This window comes from Ranitomeya imitator, chromosome 2, assembly GCF_032444005.1.
Source record: "Ranitomeya imitator isolate aRanImi1 chromosome 2, aRanImi1.pri, whole genome shotgun sequence".
Taxonomy (NCBI): domain Eukaryota; kingdom Metazoa; phylum Chordata; class Amphibia; order Anura; family Dendrobatidae; genus Ranitomeya; species Ranitomeya imitator.
In genome coordinates, this window is record NC_091283.1 from 649529988 (window position 1) to 649547625 (window position 17638).

The 17638-nt window shown below is 44.7% G+C and overlaps 1 protein-coding gene across 2 annotated transcripts in view; it reads left to right on the forward strand.

Annotated features, from left to right (window-relative positions):
• Positions 1–2536: 2536 nt before the first annotated feature.
• Positions 2537–17638, forward strand: part of LOC138665438 (zinc finger protein 260-like) — a 47564-nt gene continuing 32462 nt past the window's right edge. The window contains exons 1-2 of one of the 2 annotated variants that reach the window (XM_069752919.1): positions 2537–2738; positions 15109–15168. The gene's annotated coding sequence lies outside the window, so the exon portion shown is untranslated. The remainder of the gene's footprint in view (positions 2739–15108; positions 15169–17638) is intronic. The other variant, XM_069752920.1, reaches the window with a different exon arrangement.

A 17638-nucleotide genomic window follows, 5' to 3' on the forward strand; every position in this document is an offset into this window, starting at 1 on the left:
GGAAAGAAAAATTATTTTTTATTTTCATGGCTCTGCGTTATAAACTTCTGTGAAGCACCTGGGGGTTTAAAGTGCTCAATATGCATCTAGATAAGTTCCTTGGGGGGTCTAGTTTCCAAAATGGGGTCACTTGTGGGGGAGCTCCAATGTTTAGGCACACAGGGGCTCTCCAAACGCGACATGGTGTCCGCTAACAATTGGAGCTAATTTTCCATTCAAAAAGTCAAATGGCGCGCCTTCCCTTCCGAGCCCTGCCGTGTGCCCAAACAGTGGTTTACCCCCACATATGAGGTATCGGCGTACTCGGGAGAAATTGCCCAACAAATTTTATGATCCATTTTATCCTACTGCCCATGTGAAAATGAAAAAATTGAGGCGAAAATAATTTTTTTGTGAAAAAAAAGTACTTTTTCATTTTTACGGATCAATTTGTGAAGCACCTGGGGGTTCAAAGTGCTCACTATGCATCTAGATAAGTTCCTTGGGGCGTCTAGTTTCCAAAATGGGGTCACTTGTGGGGGAGCTCCAATTTTTAGGCACACGGGGGCTCTCCAAACGTGACATGGTGTCCGCTAAAGAGTGGAGCCAATTTTTGATTCAAAAAGTCAAATGGCGCTCCTTCCCTTCCAAGCCCTGCCGTGCGCCCAAACAGTGGTTTACCCCCACATATGAGGTATCAGCGTACTCAGGATAAATTGGACAACAACTTTCGTGGTTCAGTTTCTCCTTTTACCATTGGGAAAATAAAAAAATTGTTGCTAAAAGATAATTTTTGTGACTACAAAGTTAAATGTTCATTTTTTCCTTCCATGTTGCTTCTGCTGCTGTGAAGCACCTGAAGGGTTAATAAACTTCTTGAATGTGGTTTTGAGTACCTTGAGGGGTGCAGTTTTTAGAATGGTGTCACTTTTGGGTATTTTCAGCCATATAGACCCCTCAAACTGACTTCAAATGTGAGGTGGTCCCTAAAAAAAATGGTTTTGTAAATTTCGTTGTAAAAATGACAAATCGCTGGTCAAATTTTAACCCTTATAACTTCCTAACAAAAAAAAATTTTGTTTCCAAAATTGTGCTGATGTAAAGTAAACATGTGGGAAATGTTATTTATTAACTATTTTGTGTCACATATCTCTCTGGTTTAACAGAATAAAAATTCAAAATGTGAAAATTGCGAAATTTTCAAAATTTTTGCCAAATTTCCGTTTTTATCACGAATAAACACAGAATTTATTGACCTAAATTTACCACTAACATGAAGCCCAATATGTCATGAAAAAACAATCTCAGAACCGCTAGGATCCATTGAAGCGTTCCTGAGTTATTACCTCATAAAGGGACACTGGTCTGAATTGCAAAAAACGGCAAGGTCTTTAAGGTCAAAATAGGCTGGGTCATGAAGGGGTTAAAAGACGTAGTGGTATCCCCGTTGGGAGTCGTGCCAAAAAAGGAACCCAATACATTCAGACTAATCCACCATTTGTCATATCCAAGGGGCAGGTCAGTAAACGACAACATTGACGCGGAACTAAGTACAGTACTATATACTGTACCTCCTTTGACAAGGCAATCAGGCGGGTCAAGAAGTTGGGAAGGGGCACCCTAATGGCCAAAACAGACATTGAGGGGGCATTCCGGTTACTACCTGTGCCTACGAATATAGTGCGCCTATTGGGCTACTTCTGTGAAGGAGCATACTACATAGATCGCTGTTTGCCCATGGGGTGCTCCATATCCTGCTCACTATTTGAGGCGTTTAGTTGCTTCCTCGAATGGGTCATCATAGCGTTCCTGAGTTATTACCTCATAAAGGGACACTGGTCAGAATTGCAAAAAACGGCAAGGTCTTTAAGGTCAAAATAGGCTGGGTCATGAAGGGGTTAACCTACAATTTGGCTTAGTCCTTAAGTGGTTAAAGCCACACATACTACAAATGTTGTTTTGCAATAAATTAGTCGCCATGAGAAACAAATGTGTGTTCGCCTATAAAAAAATCATGTGGCCAAAATGCGAAGCGCAAAGAGCTATTAATTGTGGATTTGAATGCAGTTTTTGATGCCGGTTTGACTGTCAGAATGTCTCTTGTACATGAAGAAGTCATATTCGTTGATGTCCCACGGTGGCTCAGTGGTTAGCATTGCAGCCTTGCAGCGCTGGGGTCCTGGGTTCAAGCCCCACTAAGGACAACATCTGCAAGGAGTTTGTATGGGAAACCCCGTGTTTGCGTGGGTTTCCTCCGAGTTCTCCGGTTTCCTCCCACATTCCAAAGACATACTGATAGGGAATTTAGATTGTGAGCCCCATCGGGGACCGTGATGATAATGTGTGTAACCTGTAAAGCGCTGCGGAATGTTAGCGCTATATAAAAATAAAGATTATTATTAATATCCCGTAAACACCTTTTATATCATATCTTTACCTATCTTTTTAATTGTAACTTTTTTTGCTAACTAAATTTTCCTTTTATGTAAATCGTTACCAAAGATCCGGTCTTCACATGTGATTTTTCCATATCCGTATCTTCCTTCTGAGCATGCTCAGTTCAGACAGCTGTTTAACTGCCATCAGCATGCTCTAGTGGTGTGCTTGTCTCTTGAGCATGCTCTCTGGGGTGTTCTCAGCCTGTGGTTACTGAGCATGCACGAGACTTGGGTAATCTCACGAGACTTTGGGCGGGGGCTTAAGCAGCAGTACTGTAATGGCGTGCTTAGCTGGACAGGAGAGCTTGCTTGTGGCAAAATGTAAGTGTATTTCCTTCTTATACTGGTGTATTGTGTCTTCTGCTTTGTGCTTTTGTTCATGCATTCTTTGCCAAGTGTGTGCTTTGTTACATAGGTCCATGATCGGGGGTAGTGAAGAGGAGAGGAAGAGTAAATATAGGATTGTAGGCAGCCATTACCTGATACACAGGAATCTGTGTCTGAATTTTGCACTTCTGCTACGGATGAATCCATTTTTTAGACATGGGTTAAATCGGAGCAACTGATGCATTTCAGGATCTCATTGATTCCTGTAAAACCAGACTGGTTAATAACCCTTCTAACCCTGCTGCCAGCTCTGATTCATCTCCGAGGGTGAAGTTTATGAATCTGATGATTCGGACAATTATGCCGGATCTCCAAGCTACGATCACGGCCATACGAGGTCTCCCTGAACACCCCAATTTGCAATCTTGAAAGGAAATCCGATTAGCCCATGAAATTTAGATTTCAATAAAGATTTCGGAGTTTTGTGAATCGCCCCCAACATTTAATCTTTCACTTTCTAAGTTCGTAAAGGGGTTTGTCTTTCCCTCTGAAGAATTCCTGTTTGGTAACTTTTTCTTTATATGAAAACACACCGATGCTGTACGACACTCACAGGACATAGTAGAGTACGGATAGCCAGGTTTTGGATCCATATTTTGATCACGTTCCTTACCGATTGTGAGGGATACCTGCTTTGTAACAAATTAGAGAAAATGATTCCTCCTCTAATAATTGTTGTGCCAGGTTAACCGGGCCATAGATGTTTTTACCATGTGCAACTAAAGCTTCATTTATGACCTGATCAGTGGAAAGGGCATGCTGAGGGTTTTCGTTTCACAAGCAAACATCACACGCAAATCCAGTACAGATAAACGCAGTCCGAGGCAGAATAGACCATAAATGTCAGTGCCTCACTGGTGGTGTCATCTGTGGTTGGAATCTATGTCCTGCTCTTCTCCATCTGGTTTACACCTTCATGACTTCTTTCAGCTCTGTCTCACCTCTTCAGATTTCGTCTCTTCACATATCTTATATACAAAGACAGCTCCACACACTCTGCCTCCTGTGATAGTACAAGCTGGGCCTTCTGCCGCACGCAGTTTGTTGCCTGAAATAAATATGAATCTACCACATCTCAACAAATGAAAAATACTCGGTAACCCCTAAAAATAATTAATATACACTGTGCCTCAAAAGTAAATGATAATATGCACCATACCCCTAAAATTAATAATTTTCAGTGCCCTATAACATGAAGTATAATGAGTGTATTGCCCCAGTAACAAATAATATTCACTGTAGCCCAGAAATGAACTCATGAACAATGTGCCCTAAAATGACTATACATACTCTGTTTAGCCATAACGTCATAAATTGTAACACACACTGTGCCCCCATCAAATATTTGTACTACACATGGAGCTCCCTAAGCAAATCTATGAAATATACAGTAAGCCAATAATGCATTATAATGCAAACTGTGCCCTCCCAGCAATAAATTATATACATTTATAACCCCCTTAGAAATTCCTTGTCATAATCACAGAGCTCACAGCATTTTTTTGCAAAATATTTCACCCCCTCTCCCCAAAAATTCTTTATATAGTATGTGACCACATCTCCAAACAATTGGACCGAATATACGGTGCGTCACCAGCCCTCCATACTCCCCAATCCCTGGGACACTGGATACTAGTGTAACTAGTAAACAACCCTAACCCTAACTTTATCCCCAAACCTAACCCTAACGTTAGCCCCAACCATAACCCTAATGGGAAAATGGAAATAAATACATTTTTTAAATTTTATTATTTTTCCCTAACTAAGGGAGTGATAAAGAGGGGTTTGATTTACTATTTTGGATCCGCGATTGCATCGCGTTGTTCCGGTGGGAAAGGAAAGGGAGCCCCAGTCCCTGCGCGATGCCCCTCTATGTCGCTGTAGTGTAGTCAGGGTTATGGTTAGGGTTAGGGGTGTGTTCGGGTTAGGGGTGCGGTTAGGGTTATGGTTTGGATTAGGCTTAGGGGTGCATTGGGGTTAGGGTTGGAGTTATAATTGGGGGGTTTCCACTGTTTAGGCACATCAGGGGCTCTCCAAACGCGACATGGCGTCTGAACTCAATTCCAGCCAATTCTGCGTTGAAAAAGTAAAACGGCGCTCCTTCCCTTCCGAGCTCTGCTGTACGCCCAGTGGTCCCCCCCCATATATGGGGTATTAGCGTACTCAGGACAAATTGGCTAACAACTTTTGCTGTCCAATTTCTCCTGTTACCCTTGTGAAAATAAAAATTTGGGGGCTAAAATATCATTTCGTGGAAAAAAATATATATTTTCACGACTCTGCGTTATAAACTTTAGCGGAACAATTGGGGGTTAAAAGTTCTCACAAAACATCTAGATAAGTTCCTTGGGGGTCTAGTTTCCAATATGGGGTCACTTGTGGGGGTTTCTACTGTTTAGGTACATTAGGGGCTCTGCAAACGCAACGTGAAGCCCGCAGACCATTCCATCAAAGTCTGCGTTCCAAAACGCCACTACTTCCCTTCTGAGCTCTGCCATGCACCAAAACGGTGGTTCCCCCCACAGATGGGGTATCAGCGTACTCAGAACAAATTGCACAACAACTTTTGGGGTCCAACTTCTTTTGTTACCCTTGGGAAAATAAAAAATTGCGGGCTAAAAGATCATTTTGTGGAAAAAAAATGATTTTTTAATTTTCATGGCTCTATATTATAAACTTCTGTGAAGCACTCGGGGGTTCAAAGTGCTCACCACACATCTTGATTAGTTCCTTAGGGGGTCTACTTTCCAAAATGGTGTTACTTGTGGGGGGTTTCCACTGTTTAGGCACATCAGTGGCTCTCCAAACGCGACATGGTGTCCGATCTCAATTCCAGCAAATTTTGCATTGAAAAGTCATATGGCGCTCCTTCCCTTCCGAGCTTTACCATGTGCCCAAACAGTGGTTTACCCCCACATATGGGGTATCGGCATACTCAGGACAAATTGTACAACAACTTTTGTGGTCCAATTTCTCCTTTTACCCTTGGTAAAATAAAACAAATTGGATCTGAAATAAACATTTAAACATTTTGTGAAAAAAAGTTAAATGTTCAATATTTTTAAAATATTCCAAAAATTCCTGTGAAGCACCTGAAGGGTTAATAAACTTATTGAATGTGGTTTTGAGTACCTTGAGGGGTGCAGTTTTTAGAATGGTGTCACTTTTGGGCATTTTCTGTCATATAGGCCCCTCAAAGTTACTTAAAGTATGAGGTGGTCCCTAACTAACTATTTTGTTTGATCTGACTCTCTAATTTAAGGGCATAAAAACTAAAAGTTTAAAAATTGCTAAATTTTCAAAATGTTCGCCAAATTTCTGTTTTTTTTTTCACAAATAAACGCAAGTCATATCGAAGAAATGTTACCACTATCATAAAGTACAATATGTCATGAGAAAACAGTCTCAGAATCACCAGGATCCAGTGAAGCATTTCGTTTCAGAGTTATGACCTCATAAAGTGAGTGGTCAGAATTGGAAAAAAATGACCTGGTCAGGAAGTTGAAAATAGGATTCAGGGTGAAGGGGTTAACTGCTTCTAGGTTATATCCACCACCAGAGTTAGGAAAACAGCCCAGTGCAGCTGTGATTAGCTGTTTGCATAACTCCCATAGATATTTATGGGCGGTACACAATTTGCATAACAGTGAGCTACAGTGTTTTTGCAATTCAGAAGTTACACCAACAATGTAGCTTCCTTTGCTACACTGTTTCTTGAACTTCCTTTAACTTCTATTGCAATTGTACAACAGCAACAAACAACTTTGCTTGGCTGTTTTCGCAACAAAAGGTCAAGCAAGAGAATGCAGTGGTTATAGCCATGATAATTTGGTTTGAAGGACTTGGTTCCTACTCTTGTAGACATTTTCAAAAGGAGAATGCTGCCACTCAGGAAGAACCAGTTGTCTCAGAACAAATTTGTTCACCCAGACCTGTAACAACTTCACCTTTATGGCCTTGAAGCTACATGGGGTAGCTTCGGAAAAGCGTGATTCTTTGATGTGATTTACACCCTGTCGGCAGCCCAGAGGTCCAACATTATCTATAACTGGGTCTGGAAGACCTTTACAGAATGGTATTGATTTAAAAATCTTGTTCCCACTTGAGTCCCTGTTCTCTTTACAGTTCCTTGAAAAAGGTATCCAGAAAGGTTTACAGTTTTAGAGCTTGAAAAGCTACTTAAATTCTCCTCTAGAAGTTAATTTTTCAAATTACTTGTTTAAAGTTTCTTAAAAACAGTGAAGATCAGACATCACATTAATGTGCATCCCCTTCTAGGGATCTTTCTTTGGTTATCGGATATCCCCATCTAGAATCTCAATTTGAGGCCCTGCAGGATATTGATTTTCAGCATCTGTCTTCTCCTCTGCCCATCAAATTTGTGAGATCCAAACCTATTTTTGTAGGGAGCCATATTCCAAGGGCTTTTCCTTATTGCCTAGCCCTCAAAACTAGGGTTTCTTCTCAAAGTGGCTTCCCGGTTTATTACAGATCTAGAAATCTTTTTTTAATGTTCTTTGTGAGACTCCAGTTGATGATGAGAAATTTATAATCCTAAGGCGTCAGCTTATTTGTTTTATGATATCTAGATATAATCAAAGATTTCAGAAGTTCTGAGCTTTATTTCTCCAACAACAACGTTTGTATTAGGCCTAGGTCACACTTGTGTGTGCAATGCGACAGATTCACATGAGTCTCTCACATCAATACCCGGCACTCGGACCGGAGTGTGTGGCTACATGTATTTCTATGCAGCTGCACGCTCCGTTCCCGAGTGCCGGCGGCAGTGTTGGGTATGGTGAGAGAATCGCGCAAGTTTCTCGCATTGCACACGCAATTGTGACCCCAACCTTAAGCACCTTGGCTCATGGGATCAGGAACATAATTTCCAAGCGTTACCAACTAGAAGGTCTGGATTCTCCACTGCTAATTGAAATTTATTCTACCAGCCCCATCTCCACTTCTGGAGCTCACATTTCAGTTAAATATGCAAAGCTGTAGTATGGTCATGACCCAATAAGGCTATATGTCAGTACCACATTAAACTTCATCTGTGCAAAATAAGTTCTTATAAAAGTCACCAGGTCCTTCCGAGCATTAAAGAGGTTGTCTAACACCAAAATCCAGATTTTTACTTTAAAGGGAACCTGTCACCCCAAAAATCGCAGGTGAGGTAAGCCCACCGGCATCAGGGGTTTATCTACAGCATTCTGTAATGCTGTAGATAAGCCCCCGATGTTAAGGTACCGTCACACATAACGATATCGCATACAAGATTTCCTCTTCCCACAATCGCATACAAGATTTCTCTCGTGCATCCCCCCTACTCTGGAATGCTCTACCACAACATATCAGACTCTCGCCTACCATCGAAACCTTCAAAAAGAACCTGAAGACCCACCTCTTCCGACAAGCCTACAACCTGCAGTAACCACCGATTGACCAAACCGCTGCACGGCCAGCTCTACCCTTACCTACTGTATCCTCACCCATCCCTTGTAGATTGTGAGCCCTCGCGGGCAGGGTCCTCTCTCCTCCTGTACCAGTTGTGACTTGTATTTTTCAAGATTATTGTACTTGTTTTATTATGTATACCCCTCCTCACATGTAAAGCGCCATGGAATAAATGGCGCTATAATAATAAATAATAATAATAATAATATCGTTAACGATATCGTTGCTTTTTGTGACGTAGCAACGATATTGTTAAGGAAATCGTTATGTGTGACAGCGACCAACGATCAGGCCCCTGCTGGGAGATCGTTGGTCGCTGAAGAAAGTCCAGAACTTTATTTCGTTGCTGGATCTCCCGCTGACACCGCTCTGCTTTCCGGCCGCTGTGCTCACAGTCAGTGCAGAGGAGTGCAGAGAAGCACAGCGCCGGGGACAGACAGCGGTAGGTAAGTATGTAGTTTTTTTTTTTTTACTTTTACGCTGGTAACCAGGGTAAACATCGGGTTACTAAGCGCGGCCCTGCGCTTAGTAACCCGATGTTTTCCCTGGTTACCCGGGGACTTCAGGATCGTTGGTCGCTGGAGAGCTGTCTGTGTGATAGCTCTCCAGCGACCAAACAGCGACGCTGCAGCGATCGACATCGTTGTCGGTATCGCTGCAGCGTCGCTTAGTGTGACGGTACCTTTACCTGTAAAAGGAGAAAAAGACGTTATATTATACTCACCCAGGGGCGGTCCCGCTGCTGGTCAGGTCGGATGGGTGTCTCCGGTCCGCTGCGGCGCCTCCCATCTTCATTACAAGACGTCCTCTTCTGATCTTCGGCTCCGGCGCAGGCGTACTTTGCTCTGCCCTGTTGAGGGCAGACAAAGTACTGTGGTGCGCAGGCGCCGGGCCTCTGACCTTTCCGGCGCCTGCGCACTGCAGTACTATCCTCTGCCCTCAAGAGGGCAGAGCAAAGTACGCCTGTGCCGGAGCCGTGGCTGAAGATCAGAAGAGGACGTCTTGTAATGAAGATAGGAGGCGCCGCAGCGGACTGGAGGCGCCCATCCGACCTGACCAGCAGCGGGACCGCCCCTGGGTGAGTATAATATAACGTCTTTTTCTCCTTCTTCAGGTAACATCGGGGGCTTATCTACAGCATTACAGAATGCTGTAGATAAGCCCCTGATGCTGGTGGGCTTACCTCACCCGCGATTTTCGGGGTGACAGGTTCCCTTTAAGCTAATCTGTGCTGTATTGTAATATACAACACCCCTATACTTTGTTTCTGCCTTTTGTTCCTCCTGAATTTCCCTTCATTCCCTGCACCTTTTGTTTTCCTGCTGCTCTACCAAACTTGACAGCTCCCTCTGCTTTATTATCTAACCTCACAGCCAGATTCAGCAACGTCTGACTTCAGTGTCCAGCATCAGCCTCAACCCGCTCACTGCACACCCATTATCTGCCCCAGCATGGACCTCTGTCATAACTCCAGTATTGGAAATAACAGGGCAGTGTCCTGTGTCTGTATAAAGCAGCACAATCGCTGCACTCCACACCACATCCACAGTTGTGATAGAGCCGTCACATGTCCCCACATCATATCCTCAGTGGTGATAGAGCTTCACATGTCCCCACATCACATCCACAGTGGTGATAGAGCTTCACATGTCGCCACATCACATCCACAGTGGTGATAGAGCTTCACATGTCCCCACATCACATCCACAGTGGTGATAGAGCTTCACATATCCCCACATCACATCCACAGTGGTAATAGAGCTTCACATGTCTCCACATCACATCCACAGTGGTGATAGAGCTTCACATGTCTCCACATCACATCCACAGTAGTGATAGAGCTTCACATATCCCCACATCACATCCACAGTGGTGATAGAGCTTCACATGTCCCCACATCACATCCACAGTGGTGATAGAGCTTCACATGTCTCCACATCACATCCACAGTGGTGGTAGAGCTTCACATGTCTCCACATCACATCCACAGCGGTGATAGAGCTTCACATGTCCCCACATCACACCCACAGTGGTGATAGAGCATCACATGTCTCCACCAGGGCTGCCACTAGAAATTTTGGGGCCCCATACTGGCAAAATTTTCGGGGCCCCCTTGAGACTCCGCCCAGGCTCCACCCCAGCCCCGCCTCCACGCTCCACCCCTCAAGCTGTCCAGAGTCCTACCGCTCTCTCTTGGAAAAATTCCACTTCTCACCTATCACACATTAACAGTTCCCATCACCAGATCACACATATAGCCAGCAGCTTTTGTTTTGGCCAAAAGATTTTTTAAACCGCCACCATAACACGGTAGACACTTTTGGCCGGGCCCTACCCTACTGTAACCTATTAAATATTTGTTAAAATATGCAATACAATTTAGGTATATTTTTATTTATTTTTCAATTTTTAAAATGACCAATAATATCACATACAAGGAACAAATACCGCTACACCATGACCAGATGACATATTACCACCACAGTGATCGAATAATATCACATACAAGGAACATATACCGCAACACCATGTCCAGACCACATATTACCACCACATAGTGACTGAATACTACAATTCTGATCAGTAATTAAAAAAAAAGCACCATACTATCACCATAAGTGCCATTATACACAGGAGATCTGTACTTAATATGCAGTGTCTGTGTACAGATAATAGTGATCACTAGTGAAATTACACACAGGAGCTCTGTATATAGTATACAGTGTATAGTGTCAGTGTATAGGTAACACACTGACTCACCAGTGACGTCTCTAGGTGAAGTCCTTCATCTTTCATCCAGCACAGACCGCCATCATTTCATCCAGCCAGGACTTGTCTCTGCAGGAAATAACAGTTATCTCGAGCTCCGCTAGTAGAATACATTACTTAATTTTTCACAACTTCTACATTACACCACATGAAGAAAAAGAGCCAACATAGTATTACTCTATACAGTAACAGGACCGCCCCCTCATTTAAAAACAGTATACTCAAAAAAATAAAATAAATACATCACTGCAGTAATAATATCCCTATATTGGCCCCTGTGGTAATAATATTCCCCATCCTGGCCACCGTGTGTCTCATTCCTGGCGTCAGCCATATGTTCTCCCATCCTGCCCTCATGAGTATCCATTCTGCCCCATATGATCTCCCCATCCTGCCCCATATGATCGCCCCAAATGATCTCTCCATCCGGTCCCATCTGTCTCCATCATATCCATCCTGCCCCATGATCCTGCACAATCTGTCTCCAATTCTGCCCCCAGTGTCTCCAATCATGCCCCATGTCTCCATTCTGCCCCCTATGTCTCCAACGATGCCCCCGTGTCTCCAATCCTGCCACTTGTCTCCAATTATGCCCCCTGTGTCTCCATTCTGCCCCATCTGTCTCCAATCCTCCCCCATCTGTCTCCAGTCATGCCCCCATGTCTTTCATCCTGCCCCGTGTCTCCAATCATGCCCCGTATCTCCATTCTGCCCCGTGTCTCGCATTCTGCCCCAATGTCCAGCATTCTGCCCCCGGGTCTCACAGTCTTCCCCTGTGTCCAGCATTCTGCCCCTGTGTCCAGCATTCTGCCCCTGTCACTGTGTCCAGCATTCTGCCCCTGTCACTGTGTCCAGCATTCTGCCCCTGTCACTGTGTCCAGCATTCTGCCCCTGTCACTGTGTCCAGCATTCTGCCCCTGTCACTGTGTCCAGCATTCTGCCCCTGTCACTGTGTCCAGCATTCTGCCCCTGTCACTGTGTCCAGCATTCTGCCCCTGTCACTGTGTCCAGCATTCTGCCCCTGTCACTGTGTCCAGCATTCTGCCCCCCGGGCCCCCCTGGATCGCCGCTCTCAAAGAAAAAAAACAAAACACGAGTTCTTACCTGGCCGTGCTCCTGCGCCGGGCGAAGATCCCTCCAGACTCCACACAGACGCACTCGCAGGGCCCGGCGGCTGACAATGACGTCAGACGCCGGCAACGCCGGCGAGTGCGCACTGCGGCCCTATTCAGCTGCCAGCCTCAGACTGGCTGGCAGCTGTTAACTATTGACGTCCGCCCGCACGTCAATAGTGTGCCGCAGCGCCTGCAGGGGGGGGCCGGTGAGCAGATGAGGTCCGGTGAGCCGATGCGGGCCCTATCTGCTCACCGGGCCCCATATGCCAGTCACGGCTGTAATGCCCTGATGGCGGCCCTGGTCTCCACATCACATCCACAGTAGTGATAGAGCTTCACATATCCTCACATCACATCCACAGTGGTGATAGAGCTTCACAGGTCCCCACATCACATCCACAGTAGTGATAGAGCTTCACATATCCTCACATCACATCCACAGTGGTGATAGAGCTTCACAGGTCCTCACATCACATCCACAGTGGTGATAGAGCTTCACAGGTCCCCACATCACATCCACAGTAGTGATAGAGCTTCACATATCCTCACATCACATCCACAGTGGTGATAGAGCGTCACATGTCCCCACATCACATCCACAGTGGTGATAGAGCATCACATGTCGCCACATCACATCCACAGTGGTGATAGAGCTTCACAGGTCCCCACATCACATCCTCAGTGGTGATAGAGCATCACATGTCGCCACATCACATCCACAGTGGTGATAGAGCTTCACAGGTCCCCACATCACATCCACAGTGGTGATAGAGCGTCACATGTCCCCACATCACATCCACAGTGGTGATAGAGCATCACATGTCGCCACATCACATCCACAGTGGTGATAGAGCTTCACATGTCTCCACATCACATCCACAGTAGTGATAGAGCATCACATGTCTCCACATCACATCCACAGTAGTGATAGAGCATCACATGTCACCACATCACATCCACAGTGGTGATAGAGCATCACGTGTCGCCACATCACATCCACAGTGGTGATAGAGCTTCACATGTCTCCACATCACATCCACAGTGGTGATAGAGATTCACAGGTCCCCACATCACATCCACAGTGGTGATAGAGCCTCACATGTCTCCACATCACATCTACAGTGGTGATAGAGCTTCACATGTCTCCACATCACACCCACAGTGGTGATAGAGCATCACATGTCCCAACATTACCCCTGACACACGAGTACGGTGAGGTGAATAGTCCGTAGTGATGTCTGTCTGTGGGTATATCTACATGTATACCACATAATACACCTCAGCTGCTGCAGAACCTCAGTCTATAGTGATGTGGGTATGGATGTGTGTGTATGGATGGATGGATTTGTGTGTGTAGATGGATGAATGGATGCACACAGCACATTATACTCACCTATGTAGAAGCCTTTTTCTTCCTGGTTCATCCAATCAGCTGAGTCATTCCCCTGCTGCCTGTGTGTCAAACAGAAATCAGTCCCAGGAGTGCTGAAGGAAACTCAGACAACATATGTCGTTTGCCACAACGCGTTTCAACGGTAAACACCGTCTTCTTCAGGTGGGAGTTTACCGTTGAAACGCGTTGTGGCAAACGACATATGTTGTCTGAGTTTCCTTCAGCGCTCCTGGGACTGATTTCTGTTTGACACACATTCTTATCCTCCTTTGGAGGTATTCAGCTGGAGCTGCGGTGGTGCTCGACAACTCCCTTTCATCTCCCCTTCCCTGGGTCAATTCCTCTGCGCTCCCCTCTGACTGCTTTCACTTATCTTGCTTCTTCATTCCCCTGCTGCCTGGCACTGTACATGGAGGCTGGAGCCAGAGGGGAGAGGGTCTGGCAGAGATTGGGTCGGTTATGACCAGTCTATGCCAGGGTGAGTGACCACCTCCTCCAGAATCAGGAGAGAGCTGCTCACCAGACTAAGTGTTATACCTAGGACACCATGAAGAATGCTGACATGGAGTATATTACACACTGTCACCATTCTGCAGCCTAGGTACACACACATTATACAGAAGGCCCGAACAACCCCTTTCATTTTTGCTTTGGAAAACCCTTCTGTGCTGCCTAAAGGTACCGTCACACTAGACGATATCGCTAGTGATCCGTGACGTTGCAGCGTCCTCGCTAGCGATATCGTCCAGTGTGACAGGCAGCAGCGATCAGGCCCCTGCTGTGATGTCGCTGGTCGGGGAAGAAAGGCCAGGACTTTGTTTCGTCGCTGGCTCTCCCGCTGACATCGCTGAATCGGCGTGTGTGACGCCGATTCAGCGATGTTCTTCGCTGGTAACCAGGGTAAACATCGGGTTACTAAGCGCAGGGCTGCGCTTAGTAACCCGATGTTTACCCTGGTTACCATCATTAAAGTAAAAAAACAAACACTACATACTTACCTACCGCTGTCTGTCCTCGGCGCTCTGCTTCTCTGCTCTGGCTGTGAGCGCCGGGCAGCCGGAAAGCACAGCGGTGACGTCACCGCTCTGCTTTCCGGCCGTGGTGCTTACAGCCAGAGCAGAGAAGTAGAGCGCCGAGGACAGACAGCGGTAGGTAAGTATGTAGTGTTTGTTTTTTTACTTTAACGATGGTAACCAGGGTAAACATCGGGTTACTAAGCGCGGCCCTGCGCTTAGTAACCCGATGTTTACCCTGGTTACCGGCATCGTTGGTCGCTGGAGAGCTGTCTGTGTGACAGCTCTCCAGCGACCAAACAGCGACGCTGCAGCGATCCGGATCGTTGTCGGTATCGCTGCAGCGTCGCTTAGTGTGACGGTACCTTAAGGATGACCTGGGAAATAGAAATTTACTCTCCTAAACTCTTCCTATAGTCCGAAGGTAGCACAATATATCTCTCCCAATACATTGTTTTGCTGTATCAGGAATGTGTGATTATTGTCTCAAGTGGTTCGTGCATAGAAGACACACTGATAGATAAAGTTGCTAATTAATCTTGTATTCTTCTGTTCAATAGGAGTCGTATGACATATAACCCTTCTGTGCAGCCTTAAGACTACAGGAAACAAACATTTGGGTGAGTAAATTTTCATTAGATACATACTAAATTTCCCTTTCTGTATACCCTTTGTACGATGTGAGTTCCCTTAGGGTACCGTCACACTGAAACGACGCTGCAGCGATACGACAACGATGTCGATCGCTGCAGCGTCGCTGGAGAGCTGTCACACAGACAGCTCTCCAACGACCAACGATCCCGAGGTCCCCGGTAACCAGGGTAAACATCGGGTCAGGTTTTTGAAATGTATTCTCTAGCCTTCTGATCGTGCACTCCGCCTCCTAGCCACAGGTGTTTTAATTACAGCAGGTCCAATACCCCTCCACAGAGAGAGAGAATTTTAGTCTAAGAAGAGGTTTCACATGTACCCATTCAGATGGAGACGTTTATTCTCAGCGAGGTAAGGCAAGTGTAGGACCTGGTATAAGAGAGATGCCGTAAAGTGGCTACCAGGTACACATAAAATTGGCCATTTTTATGCGCTAAACGCTCTCATTTTTCATATTTCTAGTGCAGTAATGCAGTTCAAGTTTCGTTTTTCAAGTTTGTATGTTCTAGCGCTGCAGTGTGCTTAACTAAATCACAGAGATATGTCACACAAAATACTTAATAAGTTGGTGTGTCAGCACAACACATCTAATACTATTTTTCAAATTCGGAGAGGCGATACTTCGATGGCGTCCTCAACAGAGGATATACTTCATCGTTTTTATGATTACTACAGGGCATTATATAGTTCTGGGAGTGTCCTTGGAATCCTAGAATGTTCAGACTACTTGTCTGATATAGAGTTCCCTACTCTGAGTTCTACTGAACAAGCTTTTTTGGACGCTGATTTTACCATAGAAGAAATTGAAAATGCTATGATGGATATGGCCTCTGGGAAGGCTATTGGACCAGACTGGTTTCCCATTGAAGTATACAAAAAGTATAGAGATATATTGGTACCGCTTCTTTTGAAAGTATTTATGGGGCTTGGGGAGAGGGAATATCTGCCGGACTCCTTCTATGAAGCTAATATCATCATACTGAAGAAAGAAGGAAAAGACCCCCTTGAATGTGGATCTTATCATCCCATATCGCTGGTTAATGTGGATTATAAGATTTTCACCAAGGTTCTAGCTATTAGACTAAATTCTATTATACTAAAACTTGTACACCCTGACCAGACTGGTTTCATGCCCGGTAAAAATACCTCTATTACTATTAGACGGGTCCAGTCAGTAATCCAATATAGTTCTTTAGTGGCAGATAATAATTGGGCTTTGGCATCATTGGACGCAGCTAAAGCCTTTGACTCTCTTGAATGGCCTTTTTTATTTGCATGTCTGAGGCGATATGGCTTTGGGGCTAGGTTTCAAAAATGGGTAGGTGCAATATATCCAAAACCTAAAGCTCGTATAATTATAAATAATTCGGCTTCGGAGTCATTTTCTCTATCTAGAGGGACACGTCAGGGATGCCCCTTTTCCCCAGCTATCTTTGCTCTTGCGATTGAGGCACTGGCTATACGCATGCGATCCTCACTAAATATTGTGGGTATAAAAATAGCCGATCGTCTAGACACTATTGGCTTATATGCTGATGATATGATTTTATTCATGGACAGGACAGAAGAGACGCTCCCGAATGCGGTTACTATTAGGCTGCCATCACACTATCAATATTTGGTCAGTATTTTACATCAGTATTTGTAAGCCAAAACCAGGAGTGGAACAATTAGAGGAAAAGTATAATAGAAACATATGCACCACTTCTGCATTTATCACCCACTACTGGTTTTGGCTACAAATACTGATGTAAAATACTGACCAAATACTGCGAGTGTGACGGCAGCCTTATAGATAAATTTAGTAAATGCTCCGGATTATATATTAATTGGGAAAAATCCGCTCTATTGCCTCTCTCTCATAGCCCATTGACCCACCTTGCTACTTTGTCTTCGCTGCCTGTGGTGTCTCATTTTAAATATCTAGGTATTAACATATCCAAAGACAGAGAGCTTGATCTACAACTTAATATTATTCCCCTACTGGAATTAGTCAAAATTAAATGTGCCTCGTGGGGTAAACTTCCGCTATCTGTAGCTGGCCGTATAAACTTAATTAAAATGGTTTTACTTCCTAAACTCAACTACTCTCTCCAACATAGTGCGATGTTGATTCCTAATTCCTTCTTTACGAATCTAAATTCCTTGACCACGTCTTTCATATGGGGAAAAGGCAGACCCAAACTTAAACTTTCTACTCTACAGAGGTCCAAACAGATGTGGTGAACGGCATTGCCGGATTTCTATTTATATTACCTAGCCGGACAAATTAAGGCTTTAAGTGGATGCCCGATAATCACCTACCCAACTCAGAAAGTCACTTGATGTATGCTGCAAAGGTGGACTGCCCATTTGGTTTCTTAGAAACAAACAAACCTGGTGTCCCTCGATTACTACCTCTACTTAAATTAGCACGGTCAGTTTGGAGACAAATTAAAA